General features: G+C 40.7%; 1 protein-coding gene across 2 annotated transcripts in view; it reads left to right on the forward strand.

The window, feature by feature from the left end:
• The first annotated feature begins 1,332 nt into the window (after nucleotides 1–1,332).
• Nucleotides 1,333–25,965, forward strand: part of LOC129764908 (uncharacterized) — a 28,738-nt gene continuing 4,105 nt past the window's right edge. The window contains exon 1 of one of the 2 annotated variants that reach the window (XM_055764543.1): nucleotides 1,333–1,488. The gene's annotated coding sequence lies outside the window, so the exon portion shown is untranslated. Of the gene's footprint in view, nucleotides 1,489–1,948; nucleotides 2,347–25,965 lie in introns of those variants that run through there. The other variant, XM_055764542.1, reaches the window with a different exon arrangement.

The following is a 25,965-nucleotide window of genomic DNA, read 5'->3' on the forward strand; positions in this document are numbered from 1 at the left end:
ATTAGATAGAAAAAAACCATTTACGCATTTCATAAAACATCAACAATTATGAAATCGTTTATTTTTGTAGCATACTCCGTTACTATAAAAAAGTTCGATCATAGGAAATAGCTTGGTCATTCACAGTTTACGTGAGATAAAATACATGAACTTTTGACTAGGCAGCTCAATTCATTTACTGATAAATATGGCGAGTTTTGAAATTCTTGAACATGTATTATTTAATTTAATTTTGAATGTATAGATGATTGTGTTTAAACAAAATAATCTTCCTGTCCACGTGGACTCAGTGTATACACCCTCCCCCCTCTCCGTGGACAAGCGTGGACATTTTATCACCCCCTACCCCTCCTAAAGTTGCAATACACGATTGGTCATTGATATGAAATTTCACGAAGAAACCAACATTAAAGTTCCAAATTTGAATTTTATTTGCTAGAATTAATCGTATCACTCACCTTACTTGCAATATAAAAATGCCCCCGACATGTATATATTTGCAATGCCGATTCCCCCCGAACACCATGGTTTTGATGTCTTTGTTAGGGAACACATTTCGGTGGGAACAAAAGTTCCAATTTGTACCCCAATATGTTCCCGAAAGACCTAATCCTACGTCAAAATTGAACAAAAACCGTGAATACTTTTCATATGACTCAATATGTTACCTATTGAACGACTAGCGTATTTCTTCCAGTGTTATACTTGTTTTTGGCAGACGCTGCCATCTAGTGGACACTAGATGTATGTATTGAGATGACAATCAGAATGTCGGAGTTTCGGTTCTCGAACATTTTTGGTCTATGATAATTCATTCTATCCGTTCAATAACATAATTAAGAGCTGTGGAATACTGATACAATTGAGAGCTAGCTTGTGGAATATTGTAATCAACTACTAGTAATAATAGTTTGTATGTAGTTCGAATGTATGAAACATATGTAATTAGTACATCCATATTTCATTACATTCCTAACGTTAAATTCGAATCATTATTTCAAGCCGCTTCAAAATATTGTAAGCAATACGCTCAAATTGCATACAACACCTTAAGCTATAAAATTCCAGATATCGAACTGTTCCTACTAAGGATTTCAATAATATGGTTTATTTATCTCTGTAATCTTATTTATTGCTGTTACTTAATAGCTATAGATGGATTTCAAAAAATGCACCAATGGCAATGACACATTTCAAGAACCTTCCTCGAATAGGTTCATCCATTCGATTCTCTGGCATCCATTTTTAGCACAATTAACGAAAAACGGCCACAGTTTTTTGGGCAATAGAGAACTGTTTTGCAGTTGTCACAGGACTATTGTTGAAGATCGGAAGCCCATTCGTCCGTTATCGTTACCACGCCGAAGGCAAAAGACAATGCAGTTCGCTGGCGAGCATTGAGTGTGTTAGCAATAATTTTTGTGTGTGATATTTTTACTCCAGCTTCTCCATCGATTGATGCCAATTATCTGCTCCCAGACGCGTGAGGTAGGATAAAGTTATGGTGGCTTCAATTTTACATTTATATATACAGGATAACATGGAAGGCATGTTTTATTTTCACACACTCATTCATCGATACTCTCTGAACTCTGTTCATATGCGATAGCGCTCGGAATATATAATTGATAGCAAATCCATTTCAATTGTTCTTTTTTATTATGATTTCGGCACGAGCTAAGTGCATCAAAATTACGCTGCCTTGGAAAACAAGTCTGGGTTTAGGGTTAAATTGGCCATGGTTTGCGACTGACGCGCCATTCGTGATCCGTAATTCTTGTACGGAACCAACGCTGCTAGGTGCTCATTCCCTTTGCTGTCAAAATAACACCGACATTCCGAACAGTTACATTCCTATACACAGCAATATTTTAAACAAATAACTCTTACGCCGACAGATTATTTATAAGTAACAACCATTATCAGCGTTCCCACTCCGAAAACATCAACATTACACTGCGATGCACTCCGGGATGCATTAGTGTCAAGATCACCGTCGAGCTTATTGCACACAATTTGTTCGTGCACCCACAAAAACGAGCCATTTAAAAAAAGTTAAACATTCCATTTAGTGTGATTTAAGGACCCACGTTTAGATACGTTTTGACCTGGTAGCTCTCTTCCGTGGGTAGGATCAGGACGCGATCATCAGGAGTGCTCGCCACCTCTCAGTTCTATTTGGAGGCTTGTTGAGGGCTGTCCCAAATTTCGTGCGTACTTATCCCTGTGCTCGTTGTAGGCTGTACCGTAGGTTTCGATCATGAAGGTTTCGTGAGTGAAGATCGAACCTGCGTTCCGAAGATCTGATTTACCATTGATTGTTCCAGAAATCTACTAACCTCAAAGGTAAGAAGCTGCAGAAATTGATGCCATGCATTCGAGTGCAACAATACTGGAAAGTAACTTGCTTTGTGCTTCACTCACTCAGTAAACGATACACTTTGAACTTTGGGCGCGGTGATAGCTCGTGATTGATGTGATGTGAAATGAAAGTGCATTTACAGATATTTTCGCGTGTGCATAAATTCTGATAATGTAGCAAGGAGGGGACCGTTGCAATTGCTAAAGCGCATAAAAGTCGTCATCGTCTATATCCTATGTTCGGTAATGAATGATAGACATCGACAGAATGACGAATCGTTTGCCAATAATTGGATATATTGAGGAACCTGAAGGGAGTGAAGTAACATACTGTTTATAAGGCCTAAAGTGTGGGTATAGTGTACAATTCGTAGTTATCGTACCCGACAAATACAAAAGAGGAGCAGGGTGCAACATCAATATGTTTAGAAGCGTTTGAAAGATTGTTATTTCGTGATAAACGTTGTGTTCGTCAATCAAGGATATCTCCGTAGTACTGGAACTTACTGGAAATGAAATCAAAATGACTAGACTAAACTAATTTGTCGTTGGATCGATTACTTTACAAAAGCTTGTTTTGTTCCCACGATATTTTTGCCTATCAGCATAAAAAAATATATAGCTTTAAAATGATGTACATCTATTAGCGTTTCTTGATTTCATCCTTTCAAAAATTACTATAAAAAACAGGAAGTGGGTTATATCTATGGTATAACCGCAAGGGTGACGTAGGAATATCGTTGATTTAGAGATCATTTGTTTGAAGTTGAATCTAAATCCATTCTGAATGAATAAAAAAAATGAATATTTGGGGGACTTCGAAAACGAGAGCGTTACGTTGGAGGCACAAGGTTTTATGCATCCAATATAGGATACGAAAAACCTTGTTCTGAAGAATAATCTTCAGAAGCTAACCTGCTAACTGTACTTGATTGACAAATCACAAACCCAAATGTATTATATGGATATTTTATGGATAGAAAACATTAAAATAAACTCTTTCGCTTGAATGTAATTTTCAATTCCAAGGGGAACTGGCAGATTATTTTCCAGCAACGATTAGATATTTCCACATTTTCCTCGATACTGGAAGCCCACCAGTGGTTAATACTAACTCGATAACCATCTGTTAATAGCACTTGATTGAAAAATATTTGGTCACAGTGTTACATGGATAGAAAACATTCAAATAAACTCTTTCACATGAATGTATTTTTAAATTCCCAGAGCAACTGGCAGATTATTTTCCAGCAATGATTAGATCTTTCCGGAACTTTCTCGATGCTGAATGGCATCCAAACGGAAAGAAATCTGCGCGTGTATGTGTCGATCCTTCGACGTCCAACCCCCTCCAGCACGTTAGGCAACGATGTTGTCTTGTCGATGTCCTCACGAAAAATGAATGTGTCTCACCACCAGAATATCGCTTAAGTATGCTTTTTGTGCGTGATTGAATCGAGAGAAGGTGTGGTTTACGATGGCAATTTGGAAGGCAAACTAGAGGGGAATGAACTCTCTGAGCTCGGAACTTTCGGCGACTGAGCAATAATCGATTGCGGGCGCATACAATATTGGATACGGAAATATCCTACTGATGGGGAAGAATAATCTTCAGAAGCTATCCTGTTAATTGCGATTGATTGAAAAACCACAAAACCAAATGTATTTGGTCACAGTGTTACATGGATAGAAAACATTAAAATAAACTCTTTCACATGAATTTAAATATAAATTCCCAGAGGAACTGGCAGATTATTTTCAGTAACGATTAGATATTTCCACATTTTCCTCGATACTGGAAGCCCACCCGTGGTTAATACTAGCTCGATAACCACCTGTTAATAGTACTTGATTGAAAAATATTTGGTCACAGTGTTACATGGATAGAAAACATTCAAATAAACTCTTTCACATGAATGTATTTTTAAATTCCCAGAGGAACTGGAATTATTTTCCAGAAATGATTAGATCTTTCCGGAACTTTCTCGATGCTGAATGGCATCCAAACGGAAAGAATTCCGCGCGTGTATTTGTGTGTAGCGATGTCTTCCCGGGGAACCGTTTGTGGCATCACTCTCCTCCTAATGGCCTAAGGTGAACAAACAGGCTCTTGGTGACACCCTTCATCCGCGCTTTCATGATAAACGAAGAGCTTCACCACAACAGCGACAACATGCTCCAATCGCTATTCAATTAGAACTGAGTGGATTTCCGAGCGGCGCTCGCTTATATACCGATTGGTGATTTCAACAGCCTGTTTTGAAAGCAATTTTAAGACTATTGAAACAAGTTTTTGGATCAAAAAGTAACAAGTATAGAACGCGTAGACATTTTATCTTTCGAATGAAGTGTTTATCATACCATTTCGTTCAGTTGTTTAGGAGCTATTAACGCTCAAAATCTCGGTCTCCGGCGTAACGCTTTCGTTTTCGAAACTTTGATTTTACACCCCGGTATAGAAATGAAAGACGTAGTCCTACGTCAAAACCACCATATTACTCTGCTCTGCACATAATTTAAAAGGAACGGATTAGAATTACTATAATACAGTGAGATCTGAAGATTTTCTACTTCAAATTTTACTAGTGAAATGCAGACTCATAACAGTAACCAGAAGAGCTTTCTACATTTCTAGAATTCTCTTGATTTCGTTCGCAGGGATTTCATAACTTTAGAAAATACAAACGAGATTTTCGCACAAGAAACGATTTTCTAAGCTCACATGTATGGTTTCTTATTTTGTACTCCTTTTGCAATTATTTTCTCCGCTTTACAAGTTCTCTTTTATTCTTGCAATTGTTGCAATTTAGAAAAATCTAATAATTCTTTCGCTCTGGTTTCATCTTCACTTACGTTTTTCTCGATAGAATATCATATTTCTTTTTTTATTCAATCCTCTGAAACTCTATAAATCTATCCAACTTTATAATAATCCATCGTACAAATCACACTTAGGCGACGCTGCGGTGAAAGTGATGATGGTTTTAAATTTTGCTATGTGAGTTTATGGATGGTTTGTAGTTCTTACCATAAATTACAAAGTTATAGTCATAAAAGATTATTTGATTGCGATAAGTTTGGAAGAAAATTAATTCTGCGTAATTTGATAGGGTAAATGATCTTGGTTTGTCCAATTTAAGGTGTTTTCGCGCAACTAGTAAATGCAAATCGATTTTTCTTCATGAAAATCACATATAATCGATACGAGTCATGGATTGTCCAAAAAATGATCATGGTTTGTCCAGCTTTAGAAATCACTATTTTTAAATGAAAAAAAATCGAATTTTCAAGCAGATGTTGCCTTTATCATTGCTTGAGTTTACTGCCATGATATTGATCCATTCATAATTTATGCTTTCTTCAGAATATTGCCTTTTCTTGGGCATTCCAAAAGTGTTCACCTCAACACTCTCAACACAGAGAGACTATATTTCTGCCGTGCGCGATGCACACAATAAACAAACTGCAGCGTGCCAAGTAGTTGCCATAGAAATCATATGGGCAAAACCACATTGATTAACTGGACAACTCATAATCAGACTTGAGATCATAAAAATGCGTTAATTTAATGGTTTAGCCATGAAAATTTGATACAAATGGTATGCAAGCAATGTTTACAATTTTTGTGGGTGTTATAATATTTGTGGGTATTATAATCCAGAAAAGGTCTGAATACGTGCCAAAGAATCATCTGGTGATTGATTAAAAGTTATCTCAGATGTGGGGCACATTGACATCAATAGAAAGTGTATTTTATCATCCTTTAAAATATGTCATGAAAAAGACTATTTTATTTTTATGTTTTGTAACATTCGAATACCTGATTTGACAAAGGTGTGCTGAATTAGAGCATTCAAAACAGTGAACAAACCATGATCATTTGCCTTATATAACACGTTATTTTTTACCTCTTTCAGTAGTAAAAAATGCATAAATGTTGGCAATAATTGAAGAAAAAAGGGATTTCGAGCGCACAATAAAAAACAAGTTAAAAACAGGAAGTGGGTTATATCTATGGTATAACCGCAATGGTGACGTAGGACTATCGTTGATTCAGTCATTATTTGTTTGAGGTTGAATCTGAATCCATTCTGAATGAATGAATAAATGAATATTTGGGGGGCTTCGAAAACGAGAGCGTTACGTTGGAGGTACAAGGTTTCATGCATCCAATATTGGATACGAAAATATCCTACTGATGCGGAAGAATAATCTTCAGAAGCTTCCTGCTAATTGCACTTGGTTGAAAAATCACAAAACCAAATGTATTCGATCGCAGCAGTACTATGTGGATAGAAAACATTGAAATAAACTCTTCCGCTTGAATGTAATTTTCAATTCCAAGGGAACTGGCAGATTATTTCGCAGTAACGATGACATTTTTCCGGATTCTTCTCGATTCTTCTCGAAGTCCACCACCAGTGGGTAATGCTAACTTGATAACCAATTGTTAATTGCACTCGATTGAAAAATCACAAAATCAAATGTATTTGGTCGCAGCGTTATATGTTAGAAAACATTAAAAAACAGGAAGTGGGTTATATCTATGGTATAACCGCAATGGTGAAGTAGGACTATCGTTGATTCAGTGATCATTTGTTTGAAGTTGAATCTGAATCCATTCTGAATGAATGACTAAATGAATATTTGAGGCACTTCGAAAACGAGAGCTCTTTCGCTTGCATGTTTTTATATCTGCCAAGAGGAACTGGCAGATTATTTTGCAGCAGCGATATCTTTCCGGATTCTTCTCGATAATCAGCAAATGTAAAGAGTTGCGCGCGTGTATGTGTATGTGTGTGTGTGTGTGACGGTTGCTCCGATGTCTCAAGCGGAACCAATTTTCGATGCTGGTATTCTCTCGGTCGTTTCCTCTTCTCTTAATGATAATGAATCCCTTGATCCCTCGCCGTCCAGCTCGTCCAGCTCGTTCAACTCGTTCAGTAACGATGTTGTCTTGTCGATGTCCTCACGAAAAATGAATACGTTTCACCACCACAATATCGCTTAAGTATGCTTTTTGTCCGTGACTGAATCGAAAGAAGGTGTGGTTTACGATGGAAATTTGGAAGGCAAACTAGAGGCGAATGAACTCTTTGAGTTTGAAACTTTCGGCGACTGAGCAATAATTGAAAATTATATGATTTTCGCGATGCGAAACATTTTCGAACTGTATTCGATACGAAAATATTCTACTGATGGGGGAGAATAATCTTCAGATGCTTTCCTGCTAATTAGTTGCACTTGATTGAAAAATCACAAAACCAAATGTATTCGATCGCAGCAGTACTATGTGGATAGAAAACATTAAAATAAACTCTTCCGCTTGAACATAATTTTCAATTCCAAGGGAACTGGCAGATTATTTAGCAGTAACGATGACATCATTCCGGATTCTTCTCGAAGTCCACCACCAGTGGTTAATGCTAACTTGATAACCACCTGTTAATTGCACTTGAATGTAAAATCACAAAACCAACTGTATTTGGTTGCAGTTTTACATGGATAGGAAACATTAAAATAAACTTTTTCACGTGAATGTATTTTTCAATTCCCAGGGAAACTGGCAGATTATTTTTCAGCAACGATTGAATCTTTCCGGAATTTTCTCGATGCTGAATGGCATCCAAACGAAAACAAATCCGTGCGTGTATGTGTGTGTGTGGCGGCTGCTTCGATGTCTTCCCGGGGAACCGTTTATCGATGCTGATACTCTCTTGGTCACCTTCTCCTGCCTCCTGACTTTTCTGCCCTACCTCACAGTTCCAAACAAACTGCATGTCTTTCAGGTTAGGTCAGGCTAGGTAATGAATCGCTCGATCCCTTGATTCCTCGCCGAAAAAGAATAATTTTCAGAAGCTTTCCTGTTAATTGCGATCGATTGAAAAATCACAAAACCAAATGTATTTGGTTGCATTGTGATATGGATAGAAAACATTCAAATAAACTCTTTCCCATCAATGTATTTTTCAATTCCCAGGGGAACTGACAGAGTATTTTTCAGCAACGATTAGTTCTTTCCCGATTTTCCTCGATACTCGAAGCCCACCAGTGGTTAATGCTAACTCGATAACCACCTGTTAATAGCACTTAATTGAAAAATATTTGGTCACAGTGTTACATGGATAGAAAACATTAAAATGAACTCTTTCGCATGAATATATTTTTCAGTTTTCAGGGGAACTGGCAGATTATTTTTCAACAACGATTGAATCTTTCCGGAAATTTCTCGATGCTGAATGGCACCCAAACGAAAATAGTTCCGCGCGTGTATGTGTGTGTGTGTTGGCTGCTCGCATGTTTCAAGCGGAACCGTTTGTGGCATCACTCTCCTCCTGATGGATTCCCTTTCGGCCTAAGGTGCACAAACAGGCTCTTGGTGACACCGTTCATCCGCGCTTTCATGATAAACGAAGAACTTCACCACAACAGCGACAACATGCTCCAATCGCTGTTCAATTAGAACTGAGTGGATTTCTTCTTCTTCTTTTTGGCTTTAAGAGGGTTTAAACTTTTCAGTTCATTCGCCTCTAAGTGAGTGGATTTCCGAGCGGCGCTCGCTTATATACCGATTGGTGATTTCAATAGCCTGTTTTGAAAGCAATTTTAAGACTATTGAAACAAGTTTTTGGATCAAAAAGTAACAGGTATATAACGCGTAGACATTTTATCTTTCGAATGAAGTGTTAATCATACCATTTCGTTCAACTGTTTAGGAGCTATTAACGCTCAAAATCTCGGTCTCCGGCGTAACGCTTTCGTTTTCGAAACTTTGATTTTACACCCCGGTATAGAAATGAAAGACGTAGTCCTACGTCAAAAAGTTGATGGGTCTGGGCCTAGGGGCACGGACGGGATCTTGACATAGGACTGTGATTATGTGTAGTAATTGCATTTAAATTGAATTTTTCATTGTTCACAATCTGTATTTTTCATCAAAATCGCATCGCATCAACTCACATTATGAGCTAACGCACGAATTTAGGCAAAAAGATTGCTCGTTGCGTCGGGGTGGAAGCGAGTGGATAGTACAATCGAAAGAAAATATACCCAATTAAATCGTCAAATTTTTTTTTCCCAAAATATATATTTTATTAAGGCACATGTGGCGTTAGCCTGACGGGGCCGGGACTCCAATATTTTGACAATTTTTGTCTTACAATTATGTTAGTAGTTTAACATAAAAATGTATACGAATAAATTCGGCTCTGTGACAGCTGAATTGCTAAATGAGCCTAATAAACGGATGGGATAAAAAAAAAAAAAAAAAAACTATGTTAGTAATATGTAACCGATTACTCGCGGTTGGCTCGAGGTTAATATTACAAGTGTTCTCATAATTGGTATGTTGCAGTCTTCGATGCTCTGTACGTGTGCCCGACACGGGATACTTCCTATTGGGATGCAGCTGACCATTAATCAGCAACGCCCCCCTAGTCTGTACCCCATATCTAGCGTGGTGCGTTTTTCTCGACTCGAGGAATCCAGGATAGAATGGTCACTAGCCGGCGCAATCATCAGCTCGTGTAGAGTTGTCATGAGCGGTACAACCTTTAGCTCTTGTTGAATGATCAGTGGACTGCACAACCTTCGGCCCGTGCATCTGTAAAGAGTGTGTGTATGTATTGCCGCGACTAAGTAAAAGTTTATCGATCGGATAGGAGGGATATGAAACGGGGACACAACGAAGGAAATATCATTAAACGTTGACATCGGCGTTTCTGAGGAACAGGTATAGATGAAGCAGAAGATCAGGATCCCGGCTACCTAAGATATCCCGGACGGGGATCTCCGATTGTCTGCCTTGTGCTCTCAGTGCTCTAGAGAGCTGAGAGCGAGCAGCATGGAACCGGATACACGACCAGACAACATGCTCGATGTCGTGGTAGCCATCGCCACAATCACAAAGATTGTTTGCTGCGAGCCCAATGCGATAGAAATGCGCGTTTAGGTTGTAGTGATTGGACATAAGCCGAGATATCACGCGGATGAAATCACAACCTACATTCAATTCCTTGAACCATGCACTCGTCGAGACCTTAGGGATAATCGTGTGTAACCAACGACCGAACTCATCACCACTCCACATGCGCTGCCAACTTACGAGCGTATACTGACGAGGAATGTGGAAAAATTCATTATAAGCAATTTGCCTTTCAAAAAGTGTGCCTTCTAAAGCGCCCACCTTAGCTAGCGAGTTCGCTTTCTCATTCCCCGGAATCGAGCAATGAGAGGGAACCCATGCTAAGGTAATCTTGAATAATTTTTCGATCAAAACACTCAATAGTTGTCTTATTCTTGTTAGGAAATAAGATGAGCGTTTATCAACTTTCATTGAGCGGATTGCCTCTATCGAGCTGAGACTGTCTGAAAAAATAAAATAGTGGTCGATGGGCAATGTTTCAATGATCCCTAATGCGTAATATATCGCACCCAGTTCAGCGACATACACGGAACAAGGATCTTTGAGTTTGAAAGAGGCACTGGAATTTTCATTGAAGATGCCGAAGCCAGTGGACCCGTTTATGAATGAACCGTCAGTAAAGAACATTTTATCAGATCTAACTTTCCCATATTCGTAGATGATCTGGGATTCCATGGATTTTTTGTCGCATGGACAGATAAAAAATGACAGAGGAATTGCAGAGGTATGGGAAGCAAACTTGGTTGGAGATGCCTGGTGAAGGGTACACGTCGTGTGTAAGGTACTCATGGTATAAAGCCATAAAACTTGACTGAGGAGTCAGTTGGAGTAGATTTCCGAAGTTATCAATCACCGATGGATTCATGATCTTGCAACGGATGAGAAATCTGTAGGATAATTCTGTGAACCGAAGAGTAAGCGGGGGTACTCCTGCCAAAACTTCGAGACTCATCGTATGTGTCGAATGCAAACACCCCATGGCTATACGCAGGCAACGATATCGTATTCTCTCCAGCTTGAGAATATGAATCCTGGCAGCTGATCGGAAGCAAAAACTGCCATATTCTAACACTGATAATATCGTTGTTTTGTACAACTGGATGAGGTCTCCTGGATGGGCACCCCACCATGTTCCGGTAATTGTTTGGAGAAAATTGATTCTTTGCTGGCATTTCTGTTTCAAATACGCAATGTGTCTCCCCCAGGTACACTTAGAATCAAAATATACACCCAGGTATTTGAAAAACATAGAGTGTTGTCTCGTTTTGCCGGATATGTGAAGCTGAAATTGGGCGGGTTCGTGCTTCCTAGAAAAAACGACCATTTCAGTTTTCTCCGTAGAGAATTCGATACCCAGCTTGAGGGCCCACGTGAACAGATTGTTCAGGGTATCTTGCAACGACTTTTGCAGAACGACGGGATTAGTACCCGTGATGGAAATAACTCCATCGTCTGCAAGTTGTCTCAGCGTGCAGTCTCTAGTTAGACAATCATCCATATCATTGACGTAAAAACTGTACAAGAGGGGGCTTAGGCAGGAGTCTTGTGGTAGGCCCATAAAACTGTAACGAGAAGATTTCGAGCTGCCATGAGAGAAAATCATGTGCTTTTCTGACAGTAAATTGTACAGGAAATTGTTGAGAATTGGTGAAAGTCCACGATTATGAAGCTTCTCTGAGAGAATTTCCATGGAAACTGAATCAAATGCCCCTTTGATATCGAGAAAAACGGGAGCCATTTGTTCTTTGCGAGCAAATGCGATTTGGATTTCAGAAGATAGCAGCGCGAGACAATCATTTGTCCCTTTACTTCGGCGGAAGCCAAACTGCGTATTTGACAGCAAATTGTTCGTTTCGACCCACTTGTCTAAACGAAGTAGAATCATTTTCTCTAACAATTTACGAATACAGGATAACATTGAAATCGGCCTATACGAGTTGTGATCGCTAGCCGGCTTGTTGGGTTTCCGTATGGCTATCACTCTCACTTGTCTCCAGTCATGCGGGACAATATTCAGCTCCAGAAACTTGTTGAACAAGTTCAGCAAACGCTGTTTTGCCAAGTCGGGAAGATTCTTCAACAAGTTGAATTTAATCTTGTCCGACCCCGGAGCTGAATTGTTACATGAGAGAAGGGCAATTGAGAATTCCAATTCCATTGATGAGATTTTTACATCAAAACATTGCGGCACTCTATAACAATTTTTCACCTTGAATAAAATAATTGATATCATGTAATTAACTATCGAACAATTGAAAAATTTCAACCCCTATCCAAACGGTACTGATTGGTCGAAATTGACGTCAAATATTTGCATGGCGAGCGAGTGGGGGGCGCCTATTTCTCACATACCAACTGATATAAAAGGACGGTAGCATTTTTGGATTTCTCATTCTCGTTCAACGCTCAGATCGGCAAACATCTGGGCTTCTAGTGTGCAGTGCTCTACAAATCAACCAACACCATACGGTGCGGCAAAGGAGAGGAAGCCATCGGCAACCAACGATCGATGCGATGCAGCAAAGGGAGCAAAGAAGAGGAAGCAGCGGAGAGCATCAAATTAAATCTAGTGTGCATTGCTGGTGCGCTCCTCTTCACATCAACAATTGGATGCGGCAAAGGAGGCAGAGGAGCGAAGTGCATGGTATCACACTCGCTATCCGTCGTTTAGCTCGTCGTGGTGATGCCAATCAAACCCTCGCAAATCGAAGCACAGAAGCCGATGGCGCCAAAGTCAAGGAAAACATCAGCGAATCCGTAAAAGCTACCGCTCCCAAAACTGAACTGCTACATCCGACTGAAACGCAGCAGATTCCGTACAACCCATTAAACCATTCCAGTCCTTCTTAGGACTATCAACTTGTTTTGAAACAAAAGAGTTTATTTTACTGTTTTCCACTTACCACAAAAACTATATAAAACTATGATCAAAAATACTGTTTATTTTTACATTTTCTACTAACAACTAACAGGGAACCATCATATCACGTCTAGAAATGTCTAAAATTTTCGTAGGGGCATATTGCAATAACCGATTCATTCGAGGAAATGTCTATAAGTATTCGATTAATCGAGCGAATATTCGTTGACCAGACATCGACAAAAGTTACGTCGAATATAATTTTAAATAAACATCGAAGTGCTAAATACTATATTTTCAATGAAATCGTTTTTCAGTTTGATCCAATATATTGACAAATCATGATTCATGCGGCGATAGAAAAATAAACTCATTCCCAACGTAATTCACATAATTCTTATTGGAAAACGTACTGTTTTTTGACGTAGGATTACGTCTTTCGGGAACATATTGGGGTACAAATTGAAAATCGAAAATCGAGCACATCGTGAAAATTGTCCAATTTCAAACGCTTATTGATCATTCATTTCATGATGCATTGATGAAATGTTTGCGTCAATCGATTTCGACACGCCATAACAATTTTTTATATTGAAGAAAATAATATATATCATAAAACTAAATATCGAACAATTGGAAAATCTCATCCCCTATCTTAACGGAAATACCCATTTCTGATTGGCCGAAATTGACGACACATGCCGTGGTTCCCTAACAGAGACATCAAAACCAAGCTGCCTGGGGGAAATCGACATTGCAAGCGAACATAGAAAAAGAAGAAGAAGAACATTGCAAATACATGAAAGTAGGGGGTGTTTTGTTTTTGTTATAAAAGAAATTTACCTTTTCCATTTCAAATATGTTTTCTCTATATTAAAGTAACGTGTTTTTACTGATGAGAAAAATTGATAATTGTGTTTGGTAGTGAAAATTATCTTATATTATATTTGTGAGTTTTTTTTTCTATATTTCATCCATACATAACACATGAGGCATCTCGTCTAGGGTCACAGAGGGCGGTTTTAATCATATCTTATTCCACTTCGGCAGATGAAACTCTTTCGCTTGTGGTGTTTTTTTGATGTTCGACACTCAAATGAACAAGACGTGTTTATTCAATCTTCCGTACATCAGAAATATCTTTTCCGTGATATAAAAAAATTCACGGAAACACTTTTCTAACTGGCGAAATGTGCCATATTCTACCCCTTGGGTGTATCCACAAGAAAACGATTTTGCATGTCGGTTTATCACAACAGGAGTAGAGAAACGGACATAGGTTGGCCAGCAGACTTATCATGCATCATGCATCAACCGTAGACCAATCGAGACTAAAATGAAATATCAAGAAGCTATGGCTTTTTATAATGATTCAAATAGTTTGTTTTCGCTTTGCGCTTTTGAAACAAGTTTTTAAGGCCAATAAGTAAACAAACATCACTAGATCTTTCGAGTAATGTTATTTTAATATTTTCTATATTCCATCCATACATAACACAGGAGGCATCTCAGAGGGCGGTTTTAATCATATCTCATTCCACTTCGGGATCTTCTATCTGATACGCACCATCCAACGATTGTTTACCACCCTTCTGTCATCATTACTGTCGTCATCACTCGGTAAACACCGGTGGAATGAACAAACAATACCCAACAACCAAACAAAACGGCTCTTTTTAGGGCCACCAAATCATTGTCAAAGAGTTTAACGATGTAATTCTTCAAACAAATCCAAATTCAACAGATAGCCTAACGGAATCCTACGTCAACTCTGCGGTCGTGTCTCGGACACAACCCTCCTGTGACTTTTTAATCCCCAATAGTACGCCACCAAACGAGTCATTTCGATCGAGGCGAATAATGTTGAAATCGTGGAAATTCAGCTCGTCGGCTGAAGAAAGCCATGTTTCACAGAGGGAAAATACATCACAGTTAGAGTTATGAACTAAAAATTTAAATTGATCTAGTTTAGGAATGATGCTTCTGCAATTCCACTGTATTACAGTGGTCAATTCCTTGACCTCTTGCACTGAATCAGGCATCGAGGGAAATGAACGCTGCTAAAAAGGCACATTTTTCTCTCAAGAATGTTATCACTACCGGAAGCAAACATAATACTATGCTTTTAAGAGAGTCATTAATATTCAAAGCATTCAAAATGTTGTCCACCAGGTCAGAAAGCGCAAACAAGCCAGGTTGTGACTGTTGCTTTGACCGCGAAAAAGGAACAGACGTATTGGGTGTTGTTCCGGAACGTGCTGAGGACCCCTGGTTAGTAGAAGAACCGTGTAAACCAGGAGGTACTTGCTTCGGTCTATTTTCAGCACGTTCGGTTCGAAGTTTCAATCCAACTTGGTATAAGTTCAAAGTTTCGAAAACGAGAGAGTGACGCTGGAGTGCAAGGTTTTGCACGTTAATAACTATTTACCGGCTGAATGGAACAGTATAATAACCACTTCATCCGAAAGATAAAATGTCAACGAGTTATATGATTGTTACTTATTGGTCCAAAAAATCGTTTCAATAGCTTAAAAATTGCTTTGAAAGCAAGCTGTTGAAATCATCATTGCTCATTGATGATGATTGGTGATCGCAATGTATTCCCGAACACGGACACAAAATCTAGGCACCTGAAGAAACCGTCATAGCGAATACATGCAAGCTGCGACTTCTTTCTCTCGCTTGCATTAGTGTTTGGGAAACCATAGCGGACACATGCAAGGCGTGAGTACTTTTACTGGCATCAGTTTCTGTTCTACTTTCGCATGGAACAGTCATGGAAAATTGTTTGCGTTAAATGCGCCCAAGCGAAGGAATATTCGCATTTACGCATTCGACTTGGTGTTCCCGTGATGCAATCCAATTGACGAATTTAAGCAAAGCTGAATCAGCTCATGCGACACCTATATTAGAGTTCAGAACCACAAAAGTGATGATGTTTATTCTACGCACTGACAAGCAAGATTCGGTCGTGATTATTCATTTTATTTCTATTTAGATTCATTTCAACCACCAAATGTCTTCAGTATATGGTAAGAAAGTTAGGGCTTTGTATATTTACGATAAGGAGGCGATCTGGCGTAGTGGTAACATCCATGCCTCTCACGCTGAAGGTCACGAGTTCAATTCTCACTCTCGACATTCTTCCAAAAATGGAAGTACAAGTGACGAACCAGCCAAATGAGTTGAAAATCACTATAATACAGATAAAAAAAAAAATATTTACGATAAATTGATTGAATTGATTTTTACGATGAATTGTATCATTTATAATGTAAGGGCCGATACAAGAAGGATTTGCAGTATTTTTAGCGCAACACAAGCGTTTATCTAGTTGAAAAAAATCAAAACACCTATATCAAGCCATTCTTCAAAATATACATATCACATTGAAAAATGGGTGGGTTATATCTATGATATTACCGCAAGGTTGACGTGGGACTACCTTAGCTTAGTAATCATTTGTTTGTATTGATTAAATTTTTGATTGAATAAAACAATGTTGTGAGAAAAAATTTGAACAAATGCAATGTCTCTAGTGTCGTCTGCACGATCTTACCAGGTACCTAAGTTTAGAAGGCCGTGTTAGGGAAACGCATTCTAGTCTGTACAAAGGTGAGCGAGTACAAAAGTACTCGCAGTTTGCATGTTTTTTCAATACCGATTTCCCCAGACACCTTGGTTTAGAAGTCTTTATAGGTAATCAGATTTCAGTCGGAACAAAAATACTCCCGACCTACATGAATTTGCAATCCCAATTTTCCTAGACACCTTGGTTTTTAAGCCTGTGTTAAGGAAACATATTTTAGTCGGAACAAAAATGCCCTCGACTTGCATGTATTTGCAATGCCAATTTCCCCTCGCTCCATGGATTTGAAGTCTGTGTTAGGGAAACAAATTTCAGTCGGAACAAAAATGTCCCCGAATGCATGAATTCGCAATGCAAATTTTCCCAAGCTCCTTGGATTTGAAGTCTGTTAAGGAAACACATTTCAGTTGGAACAAAAATACCCCCGACTTGCATGTATTTGCAATGCCAACTTCCCCACGCTCCTTGGATTTGAAATCTGTGTTAGGGAAACATATTTCGGTGGGAAAAAAAGCTCCCCCTACTTTCATGTATTTGCAATGTCGGTTTCGCCAATGCTGCTTGGTTTTGAAGTCTGTGTTAGGGAACACATTTCGGAGAGAACAAAAGTCCCCCTACTTTCATGTATTTGCAATTTCGATTTCCCCAAGGCTGCTTGGTTTTGAAGTCTGTGTTGGGGAAACCGTAAAGCGGGCCAATCAAAACGAGGCAGTAAGGGCGTTTAGATAACGCTTAACATTTTACAGTTATTCAATTATTTACCTAATGGAAAATAACACTTTACTAATTGCGATAGATGCGTTGAAATATTCCCTATCAATTGATGCAAACATCTTTCCGATTCAGTAGAAAATGTTCGAGTTATAAACATTCGAAATCTTGCATTTTTTCCTGCATGTTCAGTGTTTATGTTTTCATTTTACCCTCCATATATTCCGGTCAGACGTAGTCCCACGTGAAAATGGCGATTTTCTAACCTTTTTAGCGTAGAAAGAATACGTGAAACCGGTAAATTTGAAGATAAATTTTTATTTTTCTAAAAAACTTGAACGACCAACAAAACAAAACATCTTTACTTTACTCGCTGCGCTGCGCTGATTGCAAATCTAACGTAAATTCGTCAATAGCATCAGTTTCTGTTCTGATTTCGCATGGAACAGTAATGAAAACTTGCCACATCACGATAAAAACGAAATCAATTTTATGCAAGGTTATATAGACTTTATTTCGTTTTCACCGTGAAATGGCGCCCTCAGTTTCTATTCTGCGTATGGAGTGATCATGAATAATATCGTGTTATTCTCACGAAAACAAAAACGAATCATAAATCAAACATCTTCAGTTGCTTTTACAAGGTCACTCAAATTCCATCGGTTTGTTTCGGGACCACCAACAAGTTCGAAAGAGTTTAATTTTATGTTGAAAACAATTCCATACTTAGACTCAAAAAACCACACACTAACAAGAAAAACTTCCAGCAATCTTTCAAAATATTCATTCATTCATTCATTGAGGATTGATTCAGATGCAATTTCAAATAAATGATTAACGAGCCAACGGTAGTCCTACGTCTGCCTTGCGGTTATATCACAGATATAACCCACTTCTTGTTTTTTGGTTTTGCTCGAAAGCATTAAAATTGACGAAATAGAACAAAAGACCTAGGGACGAGTTCTTAAAAAAATCTAATTTGAAACGCTTATTTTCTTAGGTGATGTTTTATTATGAGAAAAAATCAGCCTGGATGTTATTGCTTCCTGTAGAAGGGACTTTCGGAACGAGCCACGTAATTTTACGATTCGCAACTTTGTAGGATGGGATTGGGACTTTGGAAGGATTCTCTCAAAATTGAATGGTGTAGATTGTTTTTCCATCAACACAAATGAATAGTGTGAAGTGCATCGAAGTACTTCAGAATCTTTTTCAGCCGTCATGGTGCCAGTGGTCAGTGGATAAAACTTTAGGGCTAGCCAGCATGTTCACCAGATCAAAACCTAACCAAGAACTTTTTTTTTTGGCAGACTTATCTCACTTCTTAACTAGGCGAACCTAGCCAGAATTTTCACCTGCCCCCGGGCTTCTGAATGCCAAAGAGAGACTAGGCTCTGCGGAATGCTCGTATCTGCGTGCTCGTGCTGTTTTAGTCCTGACTGAGGAATTGTCGGACAATCGTGCAGGTGCTAAGGATGACCGACTTTTGGATGTCGGCATTCCTCCTCGATGTTCAACACCTCTAGCGCTTCCAGAAGTGTCTTCGGGACAATGCCAGTTCCAGAGAGAACGACTGGAATAATTCTTGGGACCTCCCTTAGCCCTCACAGTTCCTTGAGTTCCACGGCCAATGGTCGGCACTTGCAGATTTTGCGGGTCTCCTCCAGATTCTGGTTCAGTGGAATAGCGACATCGGTGATGGTGACTTTGCGGTCGCTCTTGTCGTAAACCATTATATCTGGGCGGTTGTGGTGGATCGAGAGGTCGGTCAGAACAGTGGGATCGCACTACAGCTTGAAACGGTCATTTTCCAGGACAGGTGCAGGCAGATACCGGTAGTTTGGTACGTTGTCTTCCAGTAGAGCACATAGGAGCGCCAGTTGTTGTACCTGGGCAACACACAGTGCAGATATGTCGACTATTCCAAGCCCCTTTTCTTTGCGTGGCAGTGAAACTCTCTCCAGTGCCGATTGAGGATGGTGCATTCCGGCCTCTTTAAATGCTTTCCTCATCCTCCTCTCAAGGTCCTCTAGGTCAGTTTTGCTCCATATGACTACACCAAAACTGAAGGTCAGCAGGGGAACCGCGAATGTGTTGATTGCGCGTACCTTGTTCTCGCAGCTCTGTCTTTGCAGGCCTGGTCTTTGCAGCCATGCGTATTTTTTTTGCATCCTTTCTGCTCGTCTGCGATGATGTGGTATTTTTCGCAGTGGGCAGAAATTTTGGCGGTTATGATACTGCTCAGTATTTTGTACAGACTCGATAGGCACGTTATCGGTCTGTACTTTGATGGGTTCAATGTGTTGCTGTCTTTTGGGAGGAGGAAGGTGACGCCACGGGTGGTGAATTCAAGGAGGTTGTGTGGGTCACGTAGCACCTTGTTGAAGCACTCAGCTATTTTTGGATGTGCGACGGTCAGCTTCTTGTGCCAAAAGTTCTGGACACCATCGGGGCCCAGTTCCTCCGGAACAATTTCACCACAACTCTCCTCCTCCCGTCTTAACCACATTTGCCCGTCGCGATGTTGTACTGGGGTCTCCCAAATACTAGCCCAGAAGTTCGTCACATCGCTAATATCTGGAAAACCTTCGCGGTAGTCGGGCTTCGTAATCGTAGAACGCTTTCTCGTTATCTCTGAACATCCGGGTTTGTTCCTGGCGCTTTGCGGAGTCAGAGTTACGTTTCAGCCATTTTGTACGGACGCTCAATTGCTGTAGGGTAATACGGGGTGATTTGGTCATATGGGGTGATTTGGACCACCCCTTTTTCTCAAAAATTACGGCTCAACTTGGATTTTCTATAATGTCCTTTCCTTCTATTGTTGAACCGTATGTACCTCAAGTGAAAAAACTTTGGTAGAACTTCACAAGTAGAGGGAAACGGTATCATAAATACATCAAGTACTTCGAGCGTCAAAAAATGTGAGTTTTCCGATCGTGGTTTTAAGGTTTTTCCCGCTGATTAAACAAACTTTTCGTGTATTGTGCAGTAAAGTTCTGTTCGCCTACAGAAGAGGAACAATTTGATGTAGCGAAACTGTAAGTTTGATAACAATAAATGAAATTAATTGCATTTTAATTTTTGCGTGTTGTGTGGGGTGACATGGACACGTTTCTGTGGGGTGAATTGGTCCTACAGGTTTGAGACTTTTCTTTGGTCTAATTGATTCCAGATGCCGCTGAATTACGAGAAGAGGATGGACAGACAACGTTGGAAGAAGGAGGAGCTTGAAGGAGCAACGCAGGCCATCGAGAACGGATTTTCTTTGACCAATCATCAAAAGTGTAAGAAAATGCTCAACCAACAGTGAGAAGAAACATGCAGAATTGGAGATGGTGTCAATCCAACATTTCTGGTCTGGAATCTGGCCAAGACACCTGGTATCGATACCAAAACATTGTTACTGATTGTAACATTATCCCAAAATACTTTACGTAAACATAAGTATGTCTTTTTCGATGAAACACACACTGGACCAAATCACCCCACAGACGGTCCAAATCAACCCGCATCAAATTTTAATGTCCAAAAATCATCTCTTTTATTTTATGATATATTTGGTAGATTGAAGCTTTATATTAGGCTGTCAAAAAAGTCCTGCGGTATTTCCGCGAGGTGTCGTTGTAAGCGCGTAGTTCTAGTTGTATTCATTGTATCGAGTCATACTATAGCTTGATGGAAAGGTATTTTTGCGCGCTATAATATAGTCCTTGACAGTGTTTTGTTTGGTTAAGTCGTTCGTGAGTTATAGTGTCGCAAATATGGAGCAAAATAAAGAGAAAATCCGATAATTTTACAGTAGTACTATGACAAAGGCAAAAATGCATCTCAAGCTGCCAATAGCATTTGTGCAGTTTATGGACCCGATACAGTTTCCATTTCCACCGCACAACGATGGTTTCAACGTTTTAGTTCTGGTGTAGAGGTCGTCGAAGATGCGCCACGCTCCGGAAGGCCTGTCGTCGAAAATTGCGACAAAATCGCTGAATTAACCGAGAAAGACCGGCATAGTAGCAGCCGTAGCATCGGCCAAGAGCTGGGGATAAGTCATCAAACCGTTATTAACCATTTGAAGAAGCTTGGATTCACAAAGAAGCTCGATATATGGGTGCCACACACGTTGACGCAAAAAAACATCTTTGACCGTATCGACGTATGTGAATCGCTGCTGAATCGCAACAAAATTGACCCGTTTCTGAAGCGGATGGTGACTGGTGATGAAAAGTGGGTCACTTACGACAACGTGAAGCGCAAACGGTCGTGGTCGAAGCCCGTTGAAGCGGCTCAGACGGTGGCCAAGCCCTCATTAACGGCCAGGAAGGTTCTGCTGTGTGTTTGGTGGGATTGTCAAGGAATAATCCAAAACGCTCAACTCGGACCTGTACTGCCAACAACTGGACCGCTTGAAGGTAGCACTCATGAAGAAAAGGCCATCTTTGATAAACAGAGGCCGCATTGTCTTCCATCAGGACAACGCCAGGCCACACACTTCTTTGGTGACGCGCCAGAAGCTCCGGGAGCTCGGATGGGAGGCGGTCGCCACAGCAGCATAGTAAACTTTCAGTTGCAGCTCCTCCATGTTCTCAGCATCAACCGAGTGCAGCGGAAGAACGTGCTCGTTCATAAGCCTTACTGCACTTGTCAGCCTGCGGGAATGCTGAAACTTCGGGATCCTGGGGCGCGACAAAGGGTCTGTGTCGCGAAACTGTGAGATCGCCTCGTCGTAGTGGAAGACCAGATCGCGTAGTAGTTGTTGATCTGGCTGTGGGTCTTCCGGATCAGGGGGTTGTTGTGCTATGGCCTCCACTGGTGTTGATTCGCGTGCCCCACTCGCGAATGAATTGCTCAGCCGTACTGAACTTCGTCTTGACACATCGCTTGCTCTGTTCGTTCTGGAGCTTAGTTCTCTCTGCACCTGCTGCTTGATCTCGTCGATTTGCGTTTGGGAGAGCATGTTGTTGCGTACTCGCGTTCATCGCGTTCTGATCAAGCCTCCCGACGAACTCTGGATATGCTTCCTCGAACATTGTTAATATTCGAGGGCGACCGCTTATATCCGTCTCCAAAGCAGTGCAGATGTAATAGGTGCGGATCACGAATTCGTTCATTTCGTGTGTCCACATGATCCGTCGCCTAGTGGTACCCACAGAAGTGGACGACTGTCGTCTGGCAGTCGCAACACGTCTCGTAGGCGCAGCGTTTCTTGGGTGATGTCGATGGCTGCTGTTTCCGTGTGGTGGTAGCTCTTCGGGTTAAACCCGGCTGGTGGCCCGCTCTTGCACCTCGCCCTCCAGCCGCTGGCCGCTCGCTCTTACGCCCGTTCCAGGATCAGCTCCAGTTCGGGGACCCTCCTCGGGCGATCGCATTCTAACTATTTTTCGTGAACGTAACTCCATTTTCTGGGTGTATCTCCTTTGCCCGGGAGACAGCGGGTTTGGCAATGTATATTAGAGTCCCATCTTGCCAGAGGAACCTTTTCGGGGCGCCGCCCCTAACATGGGAAACAGACGCACCCCTAAGCCTCCAGTGACCCGGGAGGCCTTCCCTGGGAGAGATATAGCGCTCTGACTCGCTCGCACCCCCTCACTAAGCCACTTTCGAAACCCGTTTTCGGAGCCAAGACCAGGTGTGTGTTTCCAGTTCACGCCCGATCTAAAAATGTCGTCATATGATCTTCGTGGAGGCGTGAGATAGGAACATTTGAGACCAACAGGCAGGCTCCTACCTTAGTGTTGATCCCCATTTGAGAACCAACTAACCAATTTTTTTTATCTTATAGGGGTTGATTGTACGTGAAGTATCTGCAGACTATAAACAGTATAAAAAGTTTGAAGAACTTGAACGAGAAGTTTCTTCTGAACTTCAACGAGGTACTAATTTCAATATGTCGAAGCTTAGTTGGAAGAAAGAATGTCGATGTAGTTCATTTAAAATTGATGTTAATTTTATATAGTAGTAACAAGTTTACAACTAGTGCATTTTGGTATATTTTAATGTTCCCGGGCCTAACAACAATAAAGGCTAGTCTTATGAACGAAGATAGTTATTATATTACCCACATAATTTCAACCGATCTCTTATAAAATTCCAAATGGCATTCGCCTTATATAAATTGTAGCGCTGCACTGATTTTAGTATTGTTGAGCCCCTCGTTTCTATGAGTATGAACGTCAGTTTCAACACAACTCCCGTGTGTGGAATCTGAGTGTCTTTTCATATGTATATGTTTCGGATGAACTGCAAAGCGAGTGCTTTTCCCCTTTCCGATTTCACTGCTAGCTATAAATGAGTGCCAGATGTAACTCGACGGCTCAATTTAGCCAAGACACGTCTCAGAAAATGTCTTAGAGACCCGTGTGAGTTTTTTCTAAGAAATTCACGTTTCCTTAAGCGGGAGAGTTTTTGGCGGGTTTTCTTGGTATTTGAATTCGGAATCCGGCGAGCGACTCGATTTAAGCTGCGCTCGGGAGATTAAAGATAATCGCCCGAAAATGTTTGAAAAGAGGACAGATGTAGGCAAGGGGCTTGAGGGAAGACTACGTAAAGGGTGTGTCAAATTGCATCACGGAAAAAACGCTGTAGAAATTCGCCCAGTAGACCGATCCTTTTGAAAATTTTAGACAGTAAAATAAAAACTATTAAACAACTTTTGGCATTTTCTTTTTATTCATACTTCGAGCCCAAGCCCGTATGCTCGCACCTTCCTCTTTACCCCGTCCATAAGGTTCTGTACAACATCAGGTTGTAGTTTTTTTGACGTAGGACTACGTTTAACCGGAAGATATAGGGGGTGAAATGGAAATCTAGGCACTGAACAAGTAGGAAAAAATGCAAGATTTGGAACGCTTATAACTCGAGCATTTCTCAATAGATCGCAAAGGTTTTTGCATCAATTGATAGGAAATATATCTACGCATCTATCATAACGAATAACATTTCATTTTTCTTGAGATAAATAATTGAATAATTGTGAAATATCAAGCATTGTCCAAATGCACTATGTGCCCATTTTTGATTGGTCCATTTTGTGCTCCTCAAATCGTACCGACCAAAACGGGCAACCAGAGCAGCAGCGAAATAGAATGAAGCACGATTGGAAAGGAAAAAGAACAAAAATGAACGAAACATTGGTCGCAGTCTCACACATGCGTAATTCTCGAGCCAGCCAGTCTGCTTTAAAATCCCCGCTCCGATGCCGTAACGATCATTCTTTGTGTGGACACCGACTGGACAACATCGTTGCTGGACGAGCTGGACGGCGAGGAATCGAGTGCCTTTCTCAAGGCAAGAAGGTGGATGTGGTAGTGAAGGTGGAGGTGGTAGTCGCTGCCTTTTAACGCTCATTCGTTCGTCTCGTTGGACTCGCCCCTTTGGCTGAGTCTGCCGATTTGTCTCTATCCTGTGAGCGTGTACCGCTAAAGTACAAAACGCGCGGATCCCAAAAAAATATCTCATTTTCTTTCAAACCGTAAACCAGTGTGGTTGTACGGCATCGTTTAACATCGCATCGCAATACATCATAATAAGAAAACAAGCTGCAACGTGGACGTGTGGACGTAACAAAGGAGGACAAGTTAAGGGAAAGGCAAAGTCTCACTCGAACCGTGCAGGTCTCCAGTTCCCTGTTGGTCGCATTCACTGATTGCTCCGCAAGGGTAACTAGGCCGAACAGATTGGTGCCGGAGCACCAGTATACCTAACAGCGATTATAGAGTTTCGACCGTCGGAGTGCTCGAGTTGGCTTGCAAAGCTGCTCACAACAATCACAAAACACGCATCAAGAACAGTTCGGTTCGGCGCTCATCAAGGCAACAACTAGTTTCAGCGTTGAACATTTCATAAGTACAAAGCCTTCGGAAAAAAATCAAGAATCAAGTTTGTAAAAAAAAAACACAAAAACACAACACCAAAGGTTCTTTTCAGAACCCCCAACATGTTCATAAAGAGTAAACAGTAAACTAATCCATTTTTCAGGTAGATAGGTAGGAATTCACGTAGGAGAAGAAAATAAAACAATATATTTGAAATATATATTTAGCAAAAGCTGTCCCCTTTGTATAGTCCTACGTCACTCCGGTTATGTCACTGACATTACCCACCCGTCTTTTTTTTAACAGAAATCCATTTTCTCTTGAAGTCCGCCTCCGATTTGACAACTTTTGGGTTCTTCCGGAGGGCCTGCTTCATAATCGCCCAATATTTCTCTATTGGGTGAAGCTCCAGCGCGTTGGGCGGGTTCATTTCCTTTGGCACGAAGGTGACCCCGTTGGCTTCGTACCACTCTAACACGTCCTTTGAATAGTGGCACGAAGCGAGATCCGGCCAGAAGATGGTCGGGCCCTCGTGCTGCTTCAATAGTGGTAGTAAGCGCTTCTGTAGGCACTCCTTAAGGTAAACCTGCCCGTTTACCGTGCCGGTCATCACGAAGGGGGCGCTCCGCTTTCCGCAAGAGCAGATCGCTTGCCACACCATGTACTTTTTGGCAAACTTGGATAGTTTCTGCTTGCGAATCTCCTCCGG

Source organism: Toxorhynchites rutilus, chromosome 2 (genome assembly GCF_029784135.1).
Source record: "Toxorhynchites rutilus septentrionalis strain SRP chromosome 2, ASM2978413v1, whole genome shotgun sequence".
Classification (NCBI taxonomy): domain Eukaryota; kingdom Metazoa; phylum Arthropoda; class Insecta; order Diptera; family Culicidae; genus Toxorhynchites; species Toxorhynchites rutilus.